Raw genomic sequence first — 20986 nt, forward strand, 5'->3', positions numbered from 1 at the left:
GCCATCTGTGACAGATAGGACTTGTAGAGAGCACTCAGGCGCTCCCTCCTCATTGTCCATTGTGATAAAAAATTTACAGAATTTAGCTGATGAAGCTAAAACACATTCAAACCAAACAGAATGCTGGAGGTGAGAGAAATGAGGAGAGAAGCCACAATAAACTGAGGGACCCGTCTGGAGATCCTGGTCTTCATGGAGATAAACCATGTGTAGCTATAGCTTGCAATCTTCCCACAGTTAAACACAAATAGGTGAGTGGTGATTCAGAGTTTGGTATAGATCGGTACCATTCCACATGACTAAGTTGCTAAAGTAAAAATATTTTTTGCAAGTGTCCAATGAAAATATTCTTCCACAAGATAAGAAAACAGTATATCGACCAGAAAAAGGATTCTGGAGATAAGGATCTGGTCCCAGGTTTCCAAAATTTCAGTCTTCAATCTTATGAAATGAACAATCAAAATAAACATATTTAACATAATTTTCAAAGCTAGGTTCACACTATTGCAGCTCTGCGATAGTTTACTCGGGCACGACAGCCCATTCATTTGAATGGGCTGCCATGTCTGCATCTCATGCAGGAAAAATGTTTTGCACCATTTTTAAATCACAGTAGCTGGGAAATCACATGGTGCTTTTGCTTTGATTCTCAACCACTCGAAATAGTGTGAATCCAGCCTGAGTCTTTTTTTTTTTTTTACATAGAGCACTATTTGGTAATTTTTTATCTAGTGACATTTTATGAGAACACACCAAAAGTCTGTTAAGGCCTGCTTTAATTTAGCATTGCTGTAGACCATGTAGGCTGAATGGAGAAATGAAGGAGAGCATATCAGTACGGAATACCAAATATTCCAGGGGTTATTAATATTCAACATGTCTGAAAAGGAACAAATCATGCTTGCAAAATATAATACCTGGCAAAGAAAAAAAAGAATCATACTCTTCACAACATCCAAATGAGCCTCTAAGTTGGGGCTTCGGAAACTGGTCCCACTGCTTCTCATCTGTCTGGTGTGTCTCCAAAGAGACTGGATTAACAGGTAGATGGCTCCACTAAATAAGAGGAATGGAAGCAAAGAACCCAAAGAGAAAATAATCACCTGATCCTGGTAATTATGCTGGAAATCAGAATTGTTCATTGAGATGCTTCCTAAAGAAAAATTTGCTGAATTTAGTTGGTGAAGCCAAAACACATGCATACCAAATGGAAGGCTGGAGGCTATAGAAATGAGGAGAGAAGCCACAATTAACTGAGGGACATATCTGGAGATCCTGGTCTTCATGAAGATGAACCAGGTGTAGCTATAACATGCAATCTTCAGACAGTAAAACACGTACAGTACAGTGGTGATCCAGATATTGGTGTAGTGCAACACCATTCCAGAAAACCAAATTGTTAAATGTAAAAAAACATTTTGAATTTTCCATTGAAAATACAAATCCATAATATAGGCAGATACCACATTGGTCAGAAAAAGGCTTCTGGAGATTCCCAGACAGGTGAAGATCTGGTCGCAGGTTTCCATAGATTTTAGAGTCTTCCACCTTACAAACTGAACAACTACAATAAACACATTTAGTATCGTCCCCATAAAGCACTCAGAAAACAGCATAGCAATGAATATCTTCTTGAGAATGAAATCCATTAAATCCATTGTGTGATATGAGATCTTCTTCTGAAATGGATGTTAAATAAAGACTTGACTGCAAAGTCGAGTATCAGGGTATGTGTAACGATTTGGTTATACTGGATTGGAATGTACAGATCTTGTACACATCTTTCATGTAAATTGACCAGTCATGTTTCCTTTGCATGCAAATCTTAGAACCATTGGAACATTGTAGCATACTACACAGGCAACAAAGCCATAGACATAAGATTGCTTGTTTTAGTCTATGGCCAGGCAAAACTGGGAACCACAAATTGCACAGACTAAGAGAAGCCATGCAAATGAAACAGTCTGAGCTGCAGCTCACATTTTAACTCATTGCTTAAAAAAATACTATAAAAGTTCAAGCCAGGCAAATACAGATAGGTCCATAAGTATTTAAGGCATAGCTCCACTTTTATGGCAAAAAAAATTAGCAAATAAAAAAAATAATATAGCAAATACAATTGTTACACAAGCTATGTTGTAATTTAATATGAAAAATGACATTTCCTTTTCAATCTGCAGCTGCTGTAATTGCATGTAAAATGTTATTCCATATGGCAACCTGGAGGTGTTCTCTACAGTGTTGGTATACAGAGTACTCCAAGAAATGTAATTTCTGGCTTGTGTGATTGGCTCATTGATTTTTCCCAGAAGTCTGCATGAATGTCCGAAGAGATTTTAGGCATCCTCTGCAAAAGGCTGCAACTCCCTCCTGACTGGCTTGCCTTTGCATAGGCTATCCCTTCCCCAGTCCATCATGAATGCTGCTGTCAGACTCATCCACCTTACCAACCATTCAGTGTCTGCCACCCCTCTCTGCCAATCCCTCCATTCAGTGTCCTCTTTCCCTCTCTGCCAATCCCTCCACAGGCCTCCAATCAGTGTCCTCCACCCCTGTCTACCAACCCCTCCACTGGCCTCCATTCAGTGTCCTCCACTCCTCTCTACCAATCCATCCACTGGCTTCCATTCAGTGTCCTCCACCCCTCTCTACCAATCCATCCACTGGCTTCCATTCAGTGTCCTCCACCCCTCTCTACCAATCCCTCCACTGGCCTCCATTCAGTGTCCTCCACCCCTGTCTACCAATCCCTCCACTGGACTCCATTCAGTGTCCTCTTCTCCTCTCTGCCAATCCCTCCACTGGCCTCCATTCAGTGTCCTCCACCCCTCTCTACCAATCCCTCCAATGGTCTCCATTTAGTGTTCTCCATCTCCACCCCTCTCTGCCAATCCCTCCACTGGCCTCCGTTCAGTGTCCTCCACCCCTCTCTACCAATCCCCCCAATGGCTCCTGTTCACCCAACGAATAAAATTCAAGATACTTACAACAACTTACAAAGCCATCCACAACTCAGCCTGCACTTACATCACAAACCTGGTCTCAAAATACAAACCAAATCGTTCTCTTCGTTCCTCCTAAGACCTCTTGCTCTTTATCTCTCTTGTCTCCTCCTCCCATGCTCCCCTTCAGGATTTCTCCAGAGCTGCTCCCATCCTCTGGAACTCCCTTTCCCAATGTGTCTGACTATCTCCTACACTGTCTTCTCTTCAGAGAAGCCTATCCTGCCCCCACCTAACAACTGTACGTGTATTTTGTCCATCAGCCCATCCCCCACAGTTATTACCTTTTGTATCTCTTGACCCTCCCTCTTAGATTGTAAGCTCTAATGAGCAGGGTCCTCTGAATCCTCCTGTATTAATTTGTATTGTAATTGTACTGTTTTCCCTCATGTTGTAAAGCGCTGCTTAAACTGTTGGCGCTATATAAATCCTGTAGTATAATAATAAAAATAATAATAATAAAAAAGGAATTTTAGTTTTGGGAGTTTTTGGGTAGTTTTTCTTTGGCACAACTGTGTTTAAGTGGAATTGCTGCAATTTCCCTGCCCTGTTGTTTTGAGAATAATAGTTAAGTTTTAATCATTTCATAAGTTTATCATAGTTTAATGATGAAGTTTCTCTAAGCTACTCTTTGAGGAAAAAAGGGGAAAAAATTATTTGGACTTTACCTGGTGGTGGAGGTGCACTGGTGGTGCTATACCAGGCATTGTGTTGGGGACTTATGGATGTTGTCAAAGATTAGAATGACTGTGAGATGTGTGCCAACCGGCATGCTATTGCGTATATGCGGACGGTGGGTGATCTGTGGGCTGTGTTCCTGCCTGCTGGCCTGTCAAGTTTTGATCCTTAGGGACAAAGGGGCGGGCAGTCACTCTGTCTGTGGGGATGGGCCTTTCATCCAGTACAAAGCAATGGGCATGCATGTGCAAACAGGAAGTGATGTAACCAGCTGACATCAGCGGATGTAGGGATGTTTGGTATATAAGCTTTAGTCACAGAGACTCTATCCTTTGTGGCGGGGATAGCATTCGGAGATAACACAAGTGAGGTAAATGGAGAGACCACTGTTCCCTGCGGGTGACCAGGGGAGGTGATTTGCTTCTGATTTATGTAGCACCCTCCTAGTCAGCAAGGGGGAGCCAAAGTTTGTATGTTAGTGAGGAGGGCTGAGTAGTAGCCTGGGTGTGATATCTAGCAGGGTCAAATGTTTGTCAGAGCTGAGAGTCTCTGGAGGCTGGCTCTCTGAGATTTCCCCCTGCACTAGAACTTTGTAGAAAGTTCTAGAAGCAGTGGGTGGAGGTAAGGAGTGGCTAGTCTGCACTCTAAAGGGATTCTATCCAATCCCCAACAGGAGGCCTGGCAAGGGGCCAGGACAGCCCTTAAGAGTGACTGAGCCTGCTCAGGAGCAGGAGAGTCCGGGTGAAAGATGGAGAAGTGAGGCTGGAGATCAGGAGCCTGGGAGGGGGTTCAGATGGAGAGGGGCTCACCTACAGGCAGAAGGTCTTGGAAGTAAGAAAGCTTGGGTCCCCAAAGCGAGGCCACCTATGCAGCAGGGAAGGAGCACCCAGTTAGAAGGCCTGGTAGCAGCCACGAACCCATCAGCAGCATAGGAGAAAGACTGACTGAGTAAACATGCACTCCCTGGGCCAGTAACGGGAAAGAGGCACTCTAGTGGGAAACTGGATTAGCTTTCTTACCCTGGACACTGCAGTGGCAGACACTGGATCCCCTGTCAGGGGATTCACCCAGAGCAACTAGATAAAGGCGTATCTGGGGTCTGGAGTGGTACAGCAGGAGATGCTGGCTAGCTCTCCAAGAAGAAGGATCTGTTCTTTTGCTGTAAAGAGACTTGTACATAGTGCAGGAAGGTTGTCTTCTGTTGCCATTACCCTTGGGCATCCCATACACCCTTTGTCCTATCCAAGTTCTACTTCCCCTAATAAAATCCAAAAAACAAGCTCAAGGACTGATTACTGTCTCCCAGATATAAGTCTGTGGGGAAAATGTGTGTTGCCTGGCTGTGCAGGACTTCTAAGGGGGTATTGCTACAGATATATACTACATATATACTGTATATTATTTTATTTAATAAACACTGGTAGCCGACTATTCTATTAGGACTTATGTTATCCAACTTATGAATACCAAGATGAAAAGGCTGCACTGAAACTGCGGTGCTGGACCCAATGTTTGGATTTCATGTAATACTCTGGTTTTCATATAGGTATGTAGGGTTTAGGTAGGTAAATAATGCCTATTACATGATGCTTTTTAGGGCAGTTAGTGAGAACATTTTTATGATTGCTTTATAGTGGATTGGGGATTTTTTGGGGGACCTTGTTTCCTGTCTGAGTATACAGATCTACTGACAGGTAATGCATGTAAGCATATGGTATTATGTTATGGTTATTGAGGTTCTTAATTTTTGGTCCAAGTTTGGTTTACATGTCAGTGATTATAGGTTGGTTTTACCATCCTAGGTATGTAATATACATTGATCCGCACTAATCAGCATGATGAGTGGAATGTAGCACCACCGATATTTAAATTCATAATTAGTCACTCCCATGGATTGCCTCATTTGTACTGTGAATGCATTACAGGCCTCTAACTAAGTAAGTTGAAGTCTACAGACAAGTAACTAGCTCTGGTAACATCAGTTTATTGGTATTTGGGATATTACAGCTAAAGTGTAAGGTAAAGTCTACGGGCTTGGAAAAATCTGTACGTAAATGGATAGAAAACTGGCTGAAAGATGGTATTCAGAGAGTAGTGGTTAATGATTCATACTCTGAATGGTCTAGGGGTGTCAGTGGTGTACCCCAAGGTTCAGTGTTGGGACCCTTACTTTTTAATATATTTATAAACAATATAGGGTCTGGGATTATAAATCCCATTTCAGTCTTTGCATATGACACCAAGCTGTGCAGTGGAATAACGTCCTTACAGGATGTCTCCAATTTACAAGCCGACCTCAATGCTCTGTGTAATTGGGCAACTATGTGGGAAATGAGGTTTAATGTTGATAAATGTAAGGTTCTGCACTTGGGGGCTAAGAATATGCATACATCATACATACTATGGGGGTACAACTGGGGGAATCAATGGTGGAGAAGGATCTGGGGATTCTGGTAGATCACAAACTTAATAATGGCATGCAATGCCAAGCTGCGGTTTCTAAAGCAAGTAAAATCCTCTCTTGTATTAAAAGAGGTATAGACTCCAGAGACAGAGATATCATTTCCCCCGGTACAAATCATTAGTAAGACCTCATCTAGAATATGCAGTTCAGTTTTGGGCACCAATTCATAAAAAGAACATTGGGGAACTGGAGAAAGTACAGAGAAGGGTACCCAAACTGATAAGAGGCATGGAGGAGCTCAGCTATTTTATCCATTTACATACGGATTTTTCCAAGCCCGTAGACTTTACCTTACACATTATCCGTGTGTGGGGAACTGTGTCAAATGCTTTTGCAAAATCCAAGTATACCATGTCCACCGCCACCCCTCTGTCAAAGTGTACCAGGTTCACCACCACCCCTGTGTCCAAGTATACCATGTCCATTGCCACCCCTCTGTCCAAGTATACCACGTCCACCGCCACCCCTCTGTCCAAGTATACCACGTCCACTGCCACCCCTCTGTCCAAGTATACCACGTCCACCGCCACTCCTCTGTCCAAGTATACCACGTCCACCACCACCCCTGTGTCCAAGTATACCATGTCCACCACCACCCCGCTGTCCAAGTATACCATGTCCACCGCCACCCCTCTGTCCAAGTATACCACGTTCAACACCACCCCTCTGTCCAAGTATACCATGTCCACAGCCACCTCTCTGTCCAAGTATACCATGTCCACAGCCACCCCTCTTTCCTCACCTCCTCCTAAAAAACAATCAGATTCATTTGACTGTAGCTGTTTATAAGGTGGTATGAGGTGCTGACATACTTAGTGTTCCTGTACATGCATTAACCTGTTATCATATGTGACATATATTTCTACAACTGTATTCCACACTAGTCACAATTATCTGAATGTTTGAAACGGATTTCGGATTTGACAAGAATTAGGTTGAATTGATTGTGTTAGGGTGGACAGTTCATTACTCTGGGCTCTGTCGTACATTCTTCCTGTTTTTGCAACCCTGCACGTGGACTTTTTTTTTTCACTTGCAATTGCACTTGAGCTGGTAGAGTTATTTTCAACATTCAAACTTACCACAGGAATAAAAGACTGACACACACCAATGGCATTGCTAATACTCGAGTTCGTTTCTTGAAAAAACCCCACAATTGATGCAATGGCAAGTCCACACCCTGGGGGCCAATTCATAGGACTCTGTGATTAAAGGCCGATTGGGTGAAATGCATTAGAGAGAGTGGTCCTAGGCCATTGCAGCGATTAAAGTTGCTTCACAAAATAAACTAGGGTTCTAATGAGACCATTGTTGCGTGGCTGTCTTTCATTCCTACATCAAGTTGCAAGCATGGACGGCTCAGTTCAATTCCCAGCACCAAGCATTCAAGTGGTAGCGGGAAGGTGCAGCTTAGAGCAGACAGGAATGTGTTATGTCATTCAAACTTACTAGGTGGGCTTTTTTGTGTTCATTTACATACGTGGGTTTTCAAAGAAGTGTCTGACATTCGATGTGTTGAACTCAAAAATCAAACTGTGGAACTTTGCATCTTAGTTATCACTCTATCCTTGGAACATGAAAATGGTTGTATACATATGATGGGCTTATTCAATGCAAGATGGAATTTATTATTTCCATCCAGAGGGTTGGGACGATAGCTGGTGTTGTGCTTTCGTTTTTTTATCATTCAGTGTGTGCAGGAGGTGTAGAAGTAGAGATAAAGAGTATATAGACCTCCAATGGAAGACCATCTACACTAGGAGCCTTGTTTAGAGGAAGGGAGTTAAGAGATTTTGTTAGCTCACTGGATCTAAGATCAGAGTGATTGGGTTTACATCTACTTTAACCAAATCAATACCGTGCAATTATACCCATTCCTGCCCAGGCCAGTTTTCAGGTTTCAGCACTCTCACACTTTGAATGACAATTGCGCGGTCATACAACATTGTACCCAAACTAAAATGTTATCATTTTCTTCACACAACTAGAGCTTTCTTTTGGTGGTATTTAATCATCGCTGGGGGTTTTATTTTTTGCTAAATTAACAAAAAAAGACCGAAAATTTTTAAAAAAAAAGTTTTTCTTTGTTTCTGTTATAAAAGTTTGCAAATAAATAATTGTTCTTCATAAATTTAGGCCAAGATTTATTCTGCTACATGTCTTTGGTGAAAATAACCCAAATTAGGATGTATTATTTAGTTTGTAGGAAAGTTATAGAGTTCACAAACTATGGTATAGATCTGAAAATTGATCAATCCTGAAGTACTGACAGCCAATCTAATTTCTTGAGGTCCAAGAATGTCAGAATAATACAGATATCCCCCAAATGTCAGAACAGTACATATATCCCCCAAATGACCCCTTTTTGCAGAGTAGACAGTCCGACGTACTTCATAAGAGGCATGGCAAGTTTTTTGAAGTTGTATTTTTTTGTCATAATATTTCGGAAAATGAAAAAATAAAAAAAATTATTTTCAATTTTGTTTTTACATACTGTCACCAGTGCAGTACAGCGTCATCATATAACTGGCATGGCGGTGATCAGGGACACTGACTGGTGACAGTGTGAAAAAAAAAATATATATATATATAAATTTTTTTTTTAATTAAATTTTTTTTATTTTTGTTAAGATTTTCTTTTCATATTTCATGTCCAAAGTAGTACAATGTTACCATAGTAACACTGTACTACTTTGGGGAAGTGATCAGTATTTTTTTTTTTTTTTACACAATTTGCTTATAGCAAAGGATTACTTTGATATAAGCAAGCATTTACCTGAATGACATCGATTCATTCAGGTTTTTTTTTTTTTTTTGTGCGTAGCTGTGATGTGGCCACAGCTAATCACATGACATGTGCATGTGATTAGCTGTGACCATTCACAGCTAGACACTAGTATACAATGGATGGCATGAATGAAGCCATCCATTGTATACAACTGTCATGTGACCTGCTGTGATTGGTCACAGCAGGTCACATGGTACCGGCAACAGGGGCCTGTACTCAGATCAGGCCGGGCATCAAATGGTTAAAGGCTAAGTCCACCTTTAAGACCATGTTCCATGTTACACCCATATTTAGGGTGTAACATGGAACATGGTGACAAGAGGACCCTCCACCGTCAAACCAGCCTCCTTTGCACAGCTGCACCATTCATTAACAGAGATCTGTGAATGAATAAACTACAAGTCCCATTTTCTACTTAAATGAGATTGATCCACACTACCGCCACTGTCTTAAAAACTTAGTTTTATTAAATCTACCATAGTAAAAACATATGTTTTTACTGTGGTCGATTTAATAAAATGAAGACTTTAGAACTATGGCAGTAGTGTGGATCGATTTCATTTAATTCTGGAATGGAAAAGCACCTGTGGATCACATACCTGCCTAGTTCCTGGGATGGGCATTGGATGGGTAGTAGCACCTTTTTTTCTTTTCTCATTTTCTACCGCAGTAGACATGCTTGTAGCTCTCATATGTGGTGATTACCTCACTCACAGTGCGTTGGCACTTCCTCCAGCTCTCCAACTGAAATCCCGTAAATCTGTATAGGCATAGAGCTGGAGGAAGAGTCTGTATGAGCCTGATACTGCGCCTATGATCCACTGATCATGTTTGCAATGCTTTGCAGGCTCATTTGCAAATAAATAATGAATGCACATTTTTTTTTCTGCACAAATATAAGAATTTATAATTTTTTTTGCAAAAGGCCTTTAAGCTATTACTCTACCAATTGCCTCACTTTTTTGACACACGCAAGTGATACATGCTCAAACAATGGAATCTTATATGTTTATCCCCTCAAAATCAGTTACTATATGTATAGGTTTTAAAAGATGACTTGCTATGTTCCTTATTTTTTTTCTCTAAACTTTATAAAAAATACATTTTGCAAATTGAAATGATATTTGAAAATTGAATGGCCCGCTATAGGGAAAATATTGCATTCTGGCAACAGTATGTAGTTTGTAGCCATAATGATAATATTCAGTACATTAACTCTTTTTTGTTTATATATTATATATTATTAATTTGTGTTTGTTTTCCATGCATTTAAATGTACAATATAAAAGGAAACGCCAGATGGGAGGGGCGAAACACGTTGACATAATTCCGGTCAATTTGCCATACGTCTGACGTTACTTCCGGTGAGTGGAGCGCACGCCGAGCGGTGCGTTCCAGCGGCCATTTTGTGGGATCTAGGCTGGTTCTCTGCTGTTCCTCTGCTCTATCTGGCTGCATTGGTGTGGGAATCCTGGATCATGTTGGCTGGTTTTCATCTTAAGGCTGTCATGGGCTTAATAAATGTGCCTGTTATAAGCTGTTGAAATGTGAGTGGCCTGGGTTTTGTCTTTTGGTATAATACTATTGTGGCAATATTACACTATATAAGTTTTCTCTTTGACGATATGGTGGAGCTAACTAGGAAGCCACGATGAGGACCTGAAAGAAGATCTAAACTTGGAGGGGCAGGCTATCATTGAGCTGATGAAAAGGGGGTTTAGGATTCCCCAAAAATCCTTAAAGGCTTTTCACTCACCAAAATCTGGTGAGTGTATTTGATGTTGGTGTGCTCGGGTGAAAGGTGGAAGGTTATGAACATCTTTGGAATCTTCAGTTATCTTCACAAGGGACTTTATGGGTTTTTTTCTGAAGATTTTTTGATATATACATGCACTATTTAATATGGGACATTTATATTGTATGATTTACTAATATTTGTATTTAGGTCTATGTTGCACTGTTTATCTATATATTTTAAATGTACAATATATTTCTCCACTTTTATCTGAATCAAACTTTACAAGAAAAGTGACAGTTAGGGCTCATTCCTACTCTTGCGGTACTCTCCAAAGAGCAATACGTGTTCAGGTGTTGTATCTCCTCCTCACCACCTGCTTGAACCCCTTAGTCGCCACACTAGCGCACCTCAACTGCATGGGTTGCACGCAAATGTGGGATACTTGCAGAAGGATTCAGTAGATGCTATTACCACCAAAGGCTACAGGTGGAGTAATTCAATCAAAGCATCATAGCAGTGGTAAGTGTACAGCCCTCACCCCCCCCCATTGGTCTCTGCAGTTAGTGGGATATCAGTTGGGGGGGGTGAGTAAAAGCTTGACTCAACAACAGGATCTATCGCTCAATCCCCTCCCCCAACCTTGTGTGCTAATAACCACTTACACCTTTCCAGAGGTTGAAACAAATCATGCCACACTTCCAGGAGGACTTACAACAGTCAGCCTTTATTTATGTGGTTAAAGCTTCTCTTCCCATAAAACTGTTGCCTCAGTAGCTTAGAAAGTTTTAAACTTTCATTTTTCACTTGCCTGAAGTATATTTTAAGGCAAAATTAAAAATTAAAGTAAGACTGTCCAAATAGTGACAATGCACCTAAAAACTAAACTTCTTTCCTTCTTGAGAGCGACTAAGATTTCCAATTAAAACTAAAGTATGGTTACATTTTGTTTTTAATAAGCACAAGGGATGGTACATACGTTGAATGAGAAATGTCCCTTGTGCACCTTTGTGATATCACTGCAGAACTATGGAACGAAGGATCAAGTGAATATAATCTTTCTCTTCACCCCTAGACAAAATAGTTGACCGGTGCAGTGGGGGCACAATCTGACTACATGGGAAAACTTTTTTGTTGCCAGGAGTTGGGCTTTTAATACAGAGTGGCTGGTCTCTGTATTAAAAGCCCAACTCCGGTCAAAAAAAAAGTTTTGCCATGCAGTCAGACTGTGCTCCCACTGCACCGGTCAACTACTTGTTTGGTCTAGGGGTGAGGAGAAAGCTTATATTCACTTGATCCTTCATTCCATAGTTCTGCAGTGATATCACAAAGGTGCACAAGGGACATTTCTCATTCAACGTATGTACCATCCTTTGTGCTTATTAAAAACAAAATGTAACCATACTTTAGTTTTAATTGGAAATCTTAGTCGCTCTCAAAAAGGAAAGAAGTTTAGTTTTTACCAGGGGCGGACTGACAACTCATGGGGCCCCCGGGGAATAGGGGATCATGGGGCCCCTGTGTCCTCACCCAAACCCAAAAAAAAAAACTATTTAAAAGCAAATGAAAGGTACCAGGGGCATCTCATGGGGCCCCCTACTGAGCCCAGGCCCTCGAGCAGTGCCCGGGTGCTCAAATGGTCAATCCGCCCCTGGTTTTTACATATTGAGTTCTTTGAGACCTGGACTGGCCATAGGGCACACTGGGCACTCTGGGCCGCATAACAAGATTTGGCTAATGCAGGGGTCCCCAACTCCTCATGCCGTGGAGCGTTTCCAGTCCATGGCCTGTTGATGACCATGCCATACAGTAGGAGATAAGCAGTGACCACGGTTCTGACAGGGCCCACACAGGCTACTCAACTCCTGTTAAGCAGCCATGCCTGTGTCTCATCTCCTGACTCTCCCAGCCTGCTAACAATGTCATCCATCAGTAGAGCAGGGGAACCAGATGAGCTGGAGATCTGCACAGAGAGTGGGAGTCTTTTCATATTGACCCGCTTGTTAATATGATCCAGATCTGCAGCTCCTCCCGCCACCTGCTCTGCTGATAGGATGATATCGTCGACGGGAGACCCTGGAGAGGACACACGGGCTGAATCCTAGATCTGCCCTGCCAAAGGTAAGACTGTGTACAAGAGGCAGTAAGTAAAAGGGGGCATTGCGATTAGAGAAAAAAGGGGGGGTCAAGACTGCAAGGAGCACTGTGATGGGGGGCTGTGATTGCTAGGTGCACTGTAATGCAAGGGGGCACTGTGATATAAAGGGGACTGCACTGTAATCATTACAGTGCCCCTTTACAGTGCAGTCCCCTTTATATCACAGTGCCCCCTTACATTACAGTGCAGAGGACCAACCCCGTGAATGATGTATCTTCTCACCAACCACACCCTCGAACGTCCCCTACCCCCCCCAGTTAATGGAAAAATTAGCTGCTCAGTCTAAAACGCCCAGGCCTATTTTTTGTCCCACTCCAGGCCTAGGTTCTACTCCTTTTCTCACATCTGTCCTACTTCCATCTACAGCCATGTTACTGTACAATGTAGCCAAATAATTGTCTAAAACAAACCTCACAGATTCTTATAACCTTGATATTAGCCTTTATAGTGGGAAAAGGCAATTTCATTGCAAACTTTCAATTTCCAGTAGTCTTACTGTATATGTCACAATTTTTCACAGTTCCGATGCCCATCAAATTCTTAGAGACTCCATATATGTTGGAACAGGAAAAAATAACATTGTAATTATTATTATTATTATTACTATACAGAATTTGTATAATGACAGCAGCTTGTGCAGCTCTTTACAATATAAAGGGAGACAGTACATTTACAATACAATTCAAGACAAGAGGGTTAGGGGGGCCCTGCTCCTAAGAACTTACAATCTAAAATGGACAGTCAAGTGATATAAAAGGAAATAAAAGTAAGTGCTTAACTGACAAAGAAAGTACAGTTCAATTTTTAGGTGATGGTGGGATAGACTTCTCTGAACTGATAGGTTTTTAGGGATCGCCATAAGTCAGAATAGGAGGTGTCTTTGAGGCAGGGAGTTCCAGAGGATGGGAGAGGCTCAGTAGAAGCCTTGGAAGTGAGCATAGGAGGGATAACAAGAGAGCAGGAGGTCTTGGGAGGAGTGGAGAGGATTTTTTGGTTGATACTTTGAGATGAGATTGGCGATGTAGCTCATTGCAGAGTGGTGAATGGCTTTGTATGTTGTTCTTAGAATTGTGAATTGTATCCGTTGGGTGATTAGAAGACAGTGGAGGAATTGGTGGAGAGGGATGGTGGACACCAAGCAGTTAGTAAGGTGGATGAGTTGGGCAGCAGCATTGATGATAGACTGATTAGAGGATGGTCTGTATAGATGTAGAAGGAGCTGCAACAGTCGATAACAATAGTATACATTCAGATTGTGTGTCGCCCAGCTCCAGGTATACAGTTATTTCATTATGATGGAAAGCCAGCTATAAAGTGTAATGTCTGAAAATGTAACGAATATTTACAAAGTTATCATCATTGTAAGAGTCTCTTAGGAAGTTTGGAAATATGAAATTACATTTTCAAAGGCAAAAAAATAACAAAAACTTATACACATAGAATTAGATGGTTCCTTAGTTTTCCTCCAGTAATAGAAGTGCATGTATAAAATACTGCTGTACAGTTCCATCCCCCCACCCTTCCTGGCTTTCAGCCAATGTGTTTTTATTGTGATCAATGCAAACGGTTAGACTATGGGGGGGTTACTAAAAGTGGAAAATCTGGTGCTGCTCTACATAGAAACCAATCAGCTTCCAGGTTTTATTGTTAAAGCCTAACCGAGCAAGCCAAAATTAGAAGCTGATTGGTTTCCATGCACAGCTGTGCCAGATTCTGTGTGCTCCAGTTTTAGTAAATCCCCCATTATGTCTAAACAAGCCATGTGATCATACCTTTAACCCTGGCCTTTGTTGTGGCAGAAAGATAAGTTATAGAGGACTTACAAGTCTTTCTAAAATTGTGGATTTCCCATCACCATCTGTCTCAGTGACAATGGCCACCAAGACAGATGGAGAGGCTGAATCTACCTAGATGGGGACAACAATAAAAATTTGAATACAGAATAAAAGCTCTACTCATCCTAGTCCAGAGCAATATTTGCTTAAAATTGTCAATGAAAGATCCAAGGCAGGCTTCGCTAAATGGCAGACCTTGGTCTGGATCTTGACTGAATGACTGTCCCATCTAGCCTGCTGCAGTTGAACCATTAAGGAGTCTGTTTTTTTTCCTCCCCCAGCTGCTGCTGTCATCCTCACATCAGGAGGCAGGACAGTTCTGAACAGAGAGCTGGAGCTGCATTGTATATTTATTATGGGTACTTATATAGCACCATCAATTTATGTAGTGGTTCACATATATATATTGGACATTCACATAAGTCCCTAACCCTCAAGGGGTGTACAATCTAAGGTCCCTAATTTACATTCATACATATACATACTAGGGCCAATATAGACAGGAGCCAATTTACCTACCAGCATGTCTTTGGAGTGTGGGAGGAAACCCGCACAGGCACAGGGAGAACATGCAAACTCCAGGCAGATGGTGTTATGGTTGGGATTTTAATCAACAACCCTAGTACTGCCAGGCGGAAGTGCTAACCATTTAGCCACTGTGCTGCCCCATCAGTGGACATTTCGAGTTAACCAGCAGGTGGTCAGTTACTAGGGCACAGGGCAGTGAATGGAGGCTGAAGACATTAGTAAAAGATTGGGGAGTAGGGGTGATGTGAAAGAGAGTTGGATAAACTAGTGTAAAGGGGAAGGATGATGTAAAAGGGGGCTAAAAACAGCAACTTGAAGGACAAGGTGTGATATAAAGAGGGCTGAAAACACTACTGTGGTGGAGAGATGATGTGAAGGGGGGCAGGGGACACTGCAGTGAAGGGGTGCCAAGAACACTACCATTGAAGGAGAGGTTGATTCGAATGGGGGCTTAGGAAACTTCTGTGAAGGGGAGGGATGAGGGGGTGATGTGTCGAGGGACTGAGAACACTACTGTGAAGACGTTCCAAGGAGACTTCCTTGAAGGGAGGACTATGATGTGAAATGGGGGATTGTGATGTAAAGGGGGATCCTAATGTGAAGGGGAGGGAACTGGCATATAATGGGAGGAATTTGATGTCCAGGATGGACTGAGGAAATAGATGTAAGCATGGGATTGTGATATAAAAGAAGAGAGACTGTGATTTGAAGGATCTAAATCATTGCACAAACATGCGATTTGGACTTCTGCTAGAATACCCCTGATTTAGGGCCTTTTGAAGGTAGTCAGTCTAGACCAGCAATGGGCAAACTACGGCCGCGGGCCGTATACGGCCCGGCGGACCTTTTAATCCGGCCCGTGGAGCGTGATACTGTCAGGATGGCTGTCAGGATGTGTGTAGGCGGGGCAGCGTGACGAACGTGAGGGGAGCTAGGCTCCTCTCACAGTCCGCCCTGAAGACCGGAACGGCGCGGGAACACGGCGAGAGGAACGCGCGGAGCAAAGGTAAGTAAATTGACACAGGGGGGACTTACTATAGGGGGGATGAATTACTATATGGGGGATGAATTACTATGGGGGATGAATTACTATATGGGGGATGAATTACTATATGGGGGATGAATTACTATAGGGGATGAATTACTATAGGGGATGAATTACTATATGGGGGATGAATTACTATGGGGGATAAATTACTATATGGGGGATTATTACTATGCTTACTATGGGGGAATATTACTATACTTACTATGGATGACACATACACATCATTCATCTACTCTTGGTCCAACCCCTGGGTCCAATATATGAACCCATTGCGGCCCTCAAGTCAAAAAGTTTGCCCACCCCTGGTCTAAACCATAATAGAAGATGATCAACTGGACTGCCAGAAATAGCCTTGAAGAGTCATTTACAACCCGAAAAAGGCGCTTTGATCCATTATTCTGTATTCAAGTTTTCCTATGGACCTTCCACCGAAGTCCTAGGAGAAATAGAGCTGCCAGAATGTAACAACTGATTGAGGTTGTTTTACTAAAGGTAAATTGGATGTTCTCTTTGCAAGGAAACTTACCCTGAAACTTAGTGAATACTGTGAAGTTTGACTTTTCAAAGAATGCCTAATCATGTACAAGGAAAATAAAAGAAGCAGCATTTTTGCTTGCATTTGATTGGATGATGGAAGTCAACAGAAATTCCACTCATTTACTAAGCTCTGGGACAATTTCTTTTGCAAAGTGCAACTTCCCTTGTAAAGTGATCAACCTATATGCCTTTAGTAAATCAACCCCATAGCCTTTTAATACCTTCCAAGTTATCCAGCACTCTTCATCAATTGAATAGTTATTAAGCAATATAAATTTGACAGGGATTCTATTCCTTCCCTATTCTATCAAAAAGGAAGAAAATTAATTTTGGCTATAATTACGCTTCAAATCACTTGATAGTGTTTTATATCTCAAGTGGGATCCTTGTGTTGAGCTCCTAGGTCTGCACACCTATTGTGGGCAGAAAGCCAAAAAAAAGTTGGCGCTGGATCTGTCTGTCTTAACTATTACACATATAGCTCTAACACAGCTATAAAATTAATGTATTTATTTATTACTCTAATCTATAAATTAATTCATATTTACATGAATTAATGTTACAAATTAATTACTAAAAATGTTTTATTAATTAATGTATAAATTAATTCATATTTCAATTACGCGATTTTATAGATTAATTAATACACTATTAAGTATTAATTTATTTATAAATGAATTATAATTTTCATTAAATATGTTTATAAATCAATTAATAAAAAAAGAAACAAAATTAGCATGAAAAAAGAGTTATCTGAATCTACATTTTTACAGCTGATGACATCAAATACGTTTTATGAGGCTTCGACATGTTTTTTTAAATGTCTCCTTTAGGTTTGGATTGTGGTAGACCAGGTGGGCTGAATGAAGAAACGGAGGGGCACACCTTACAATAAACATCCACAACCTCAAAGGGCTGTGAAAATGCACAATGTATACTAATATAAAAAACATACATAGAAAAATGATGACTTGGCTAATCAGGAAAATAATCATACTTTTTACAACAGCAAAGTGAGCCTCTAGGTGGGGGTTTCGTAAACTCTCCCTACTGTTTCCCATCTGTTTGATATGCATCCAAAGAGATCGAATCAATAAGTAGACAGCACCGCAGAAGACAAGGAATGGAAGAAGAGAGCCCAAGAGGAAGATAATTATCTGGGCTATGAATGCATATCCCACTTCTGCATTTTTTGCTATGATATCTTCAAGAAAAACATTTGATGAGTTGTCTCTGTGAAGAACAAGCCCATAATGGACAACAGGGATGCTGGAGGCTACAGAAATAAGGAGAGAAGCCAGGATAAACCGGGGAACCAGTCTGGAGATCCTGGTCTTCATGTAGATCAGTAACTGGTGGCTGTAATTTGAGATTTTCACACAGTAGAACACACAGAGGATGGTGGTAATCCACAGATCAGTGGAGTGTAGTAACATTCCTGATAAGAGAATGCCTAAGTTGAAGAGAATACTTTTTATAATTAGCCAGGTGACGTAGGTTCGCATTAAATATGCCACAAAAATGTTGGCCAAAAAAAGGCTCCTGAAGATCCCCAGACAGGTAAGGATCTTGTCACAGGTTTCCAGAGATTTCAGAGTTTTCCATCTCACGAATTGAACGGCCACAATAAACAAATTTAATGTGATCCCCATAAAGCACTCAGCAAACAGAACAGCTGTGAATATGTTTTGGCTATAACTATCCATTGTGTGATTTTGGGTCTTCCTCCTGAAAGGAATAGGTGTGTAGAGTCTTGGGTGCCAAGCTGTGCATGTGTATTCAGCTGTGTGTGATACTTTGCCTATACTAGATTGGAATGTATTGAACTTGCTCTCGTCTCTCATGTAAATCCAGAAATCATGTCTCCGATACATGCAAATCTTAAAAACGAATGGAAAATGTTAGGGAGATAAAGATACACTTACGGGCCACTTTATTAGATGTACATTGCTAGTGCTAAGAAATTATCACCCACACCATTACGCCACCAGTCTGGTCCGTTGATACAAGGCAGGATGGATCCATGCTTTCATGTTGTTTATGCCAAAATCTGACTCTACCATCTGAATGTTGCAGCAGTCTGCTCATTCTCCTCTGATCTCTGACATCAACAAGGCATTTTCATCCACACAACTGTTGCTCACTGGATATTTTCTCCTTTTTAGGACCGTTCTCTGTAAGTCCTCTGTAAGATGGTTGTGCATGAAAGTCCCAGTATATCAGCAGTTTTTGAAATACTCAGACCCAACCTGGCACCAACAAACATGTCACGTTCAAAATCACTTAACTCCCTTTTCTTCCCCATTCTGATGCTTGGTTTAGCAAGTCATCTTCACCACGTCTAGATGCGTAAATGCCTTGAGTTTCTGCCATGTGATTGCCTGATTAGAAATTTCTGTTACCAAGCAATTGAACAGGTGTACCTAATAAAGTGGCCGGTGAGTGTATTTCACTTCATGTGGTGTCACAGTGGAAAAATACATGTTGGTTACACAAATGTCCCTTTTTGAGGCCCAAATCCCTGTGAAAGCAGAGACCCTGAAGAATGAAATCGTATTGCTGATTTTTTTGTGTCACACGATACTAGCTAAATGGTTAATCAAGCACAACATTTAGGTAAAAAACACACTAAAGTTTATTTTAGGGCACAAAAACACAACATTTTACCTATTTTTTTTGGTAAAATATAAAAGATGAGGTTACCCAACATGTCAAGCTCTAAAATTTCATGTGCCTAGGGAATGACAATGAACTTTGGTACCCTAACTTTTCATAGGTTATGACTCAAAATGTTTGGCTGGAGTTTTAAGTGCTTGGTTGTGACTTTTTTATACTTTTTTTTTGTTTTGTTTTCTCTTAACTTTATTTTTTATCACTTAGGAGACCACATGTCACCTACAGTATGTGATACTATTTTTTTCAGGTAGGTTCTCTTTAATGAGACATCAAGGGTCTATTGGATTCATGGCTGTGCAGCATTTGTGGTGGATCCTTATTTGCTTGACTGGGTCGCATTCAAAGGTGATACTGTCTACCAAATACAACAGGGGGATTATTTTTGCATGTGAATACTCCCATCCTCTGCCTTTGCGGATTAAGTGAGGGCAGTTGGGGGGTGCTAAAAATATGGCCCAACTGCATGTTTTTCACACATTCATCCCCACTGCAAGTCTAAATGAGCTCCTAAAGCAGAACTTACCTTCTCTCTAATAGTTCAAAGTCCATGAGTGGTTACTTGCATCTACTCCCCAGGTTCTTCCAGGTACTGGTTTTCTGGAACCTTCATTGACCAGCGCAGGATGGCATAACCCCTGTGCATGAATCTTAGTCATCCCAGCACACAGGGACTGTGCCGGTGATGTAAACTGAGCTAAACTGAGTTTAAGTTCTTTCAATTAAGAACATAAATTGCCCAATTCCAATCTCTGATTGGCTATGCCAGCTGCCAATCTAAAAGTAATGCCCTTTCACAATGGTGATTCGATCAGGTCTACCTGTCAGTTTTTCACATGGACCTGATCAGATGGTCCATGTATCCCTATGGACCTACAGGTGTGAACATTTACACCCACCTACTTCCAATCCAATCTGATCTGCTAAAAAGAAATAGAATGGCATAATTTTCACTCCATCTAGGCATATCGGGGGGTAGTCAGGTGTAAATAGACAACGAAGGCCATTTACTCCCGTCTGCCCAAAGAGCAAAGCGGGGTCTGTCCGTGTCCGCTCTGCATAAACTGAGAACTAGAGATGAGCGAATCGAAGTAGGCGAAGTGGAATTCGAGTCGAATATTGGAAAATTTTCGATTCGCGCCGAATCTGAAAAATAGCCTACTTCGGACGCGCGAATCGAAATTTTTCCGAAAATGGCGGCGGACATGTGCGGCGACGGAGCGGGGATGTCTGGGAAGGCGCGCAGACAAGGCGCGCTGACCCATAATGCATTCCTTAATGACATGTGATCGCATTAGCCAATCAGCAGCCAGCCAGCCAGCACTGTGTAATGGTCGAGCTATAAATGGCGGCCATTTTAGAATTCTTCATTTGCCTCCAGTCATTCAAGAGAGGCAGACCGCTCTGTATTAGGGACAGAGTTAGGGCCACAGAAACGTTACTTGGGGACAGAGAAACGTTACTTAGGGACAGACAAACGTTACTTAGGGACAGAGAAACATTACTCAGGGACACAGAATTGTTAGTGAGGGCCACAGAA

Source organism: Staurois parvus, unplaced genomic scaffold (assembly GCF_062004578.1).
Source record: "Staurois parvus isolate SC_StPar_1 unplaced genomic scaffold, SC_StPar_1.0 ptg001317l, whole genome shotgun sequence".
NCBI classification, from domain to species: domain Eukaryota; kingdom Metazoa; phylum Chordata; class Amphibia; order Anura; family Ranidae; genus Staurois; species Staurois parvus.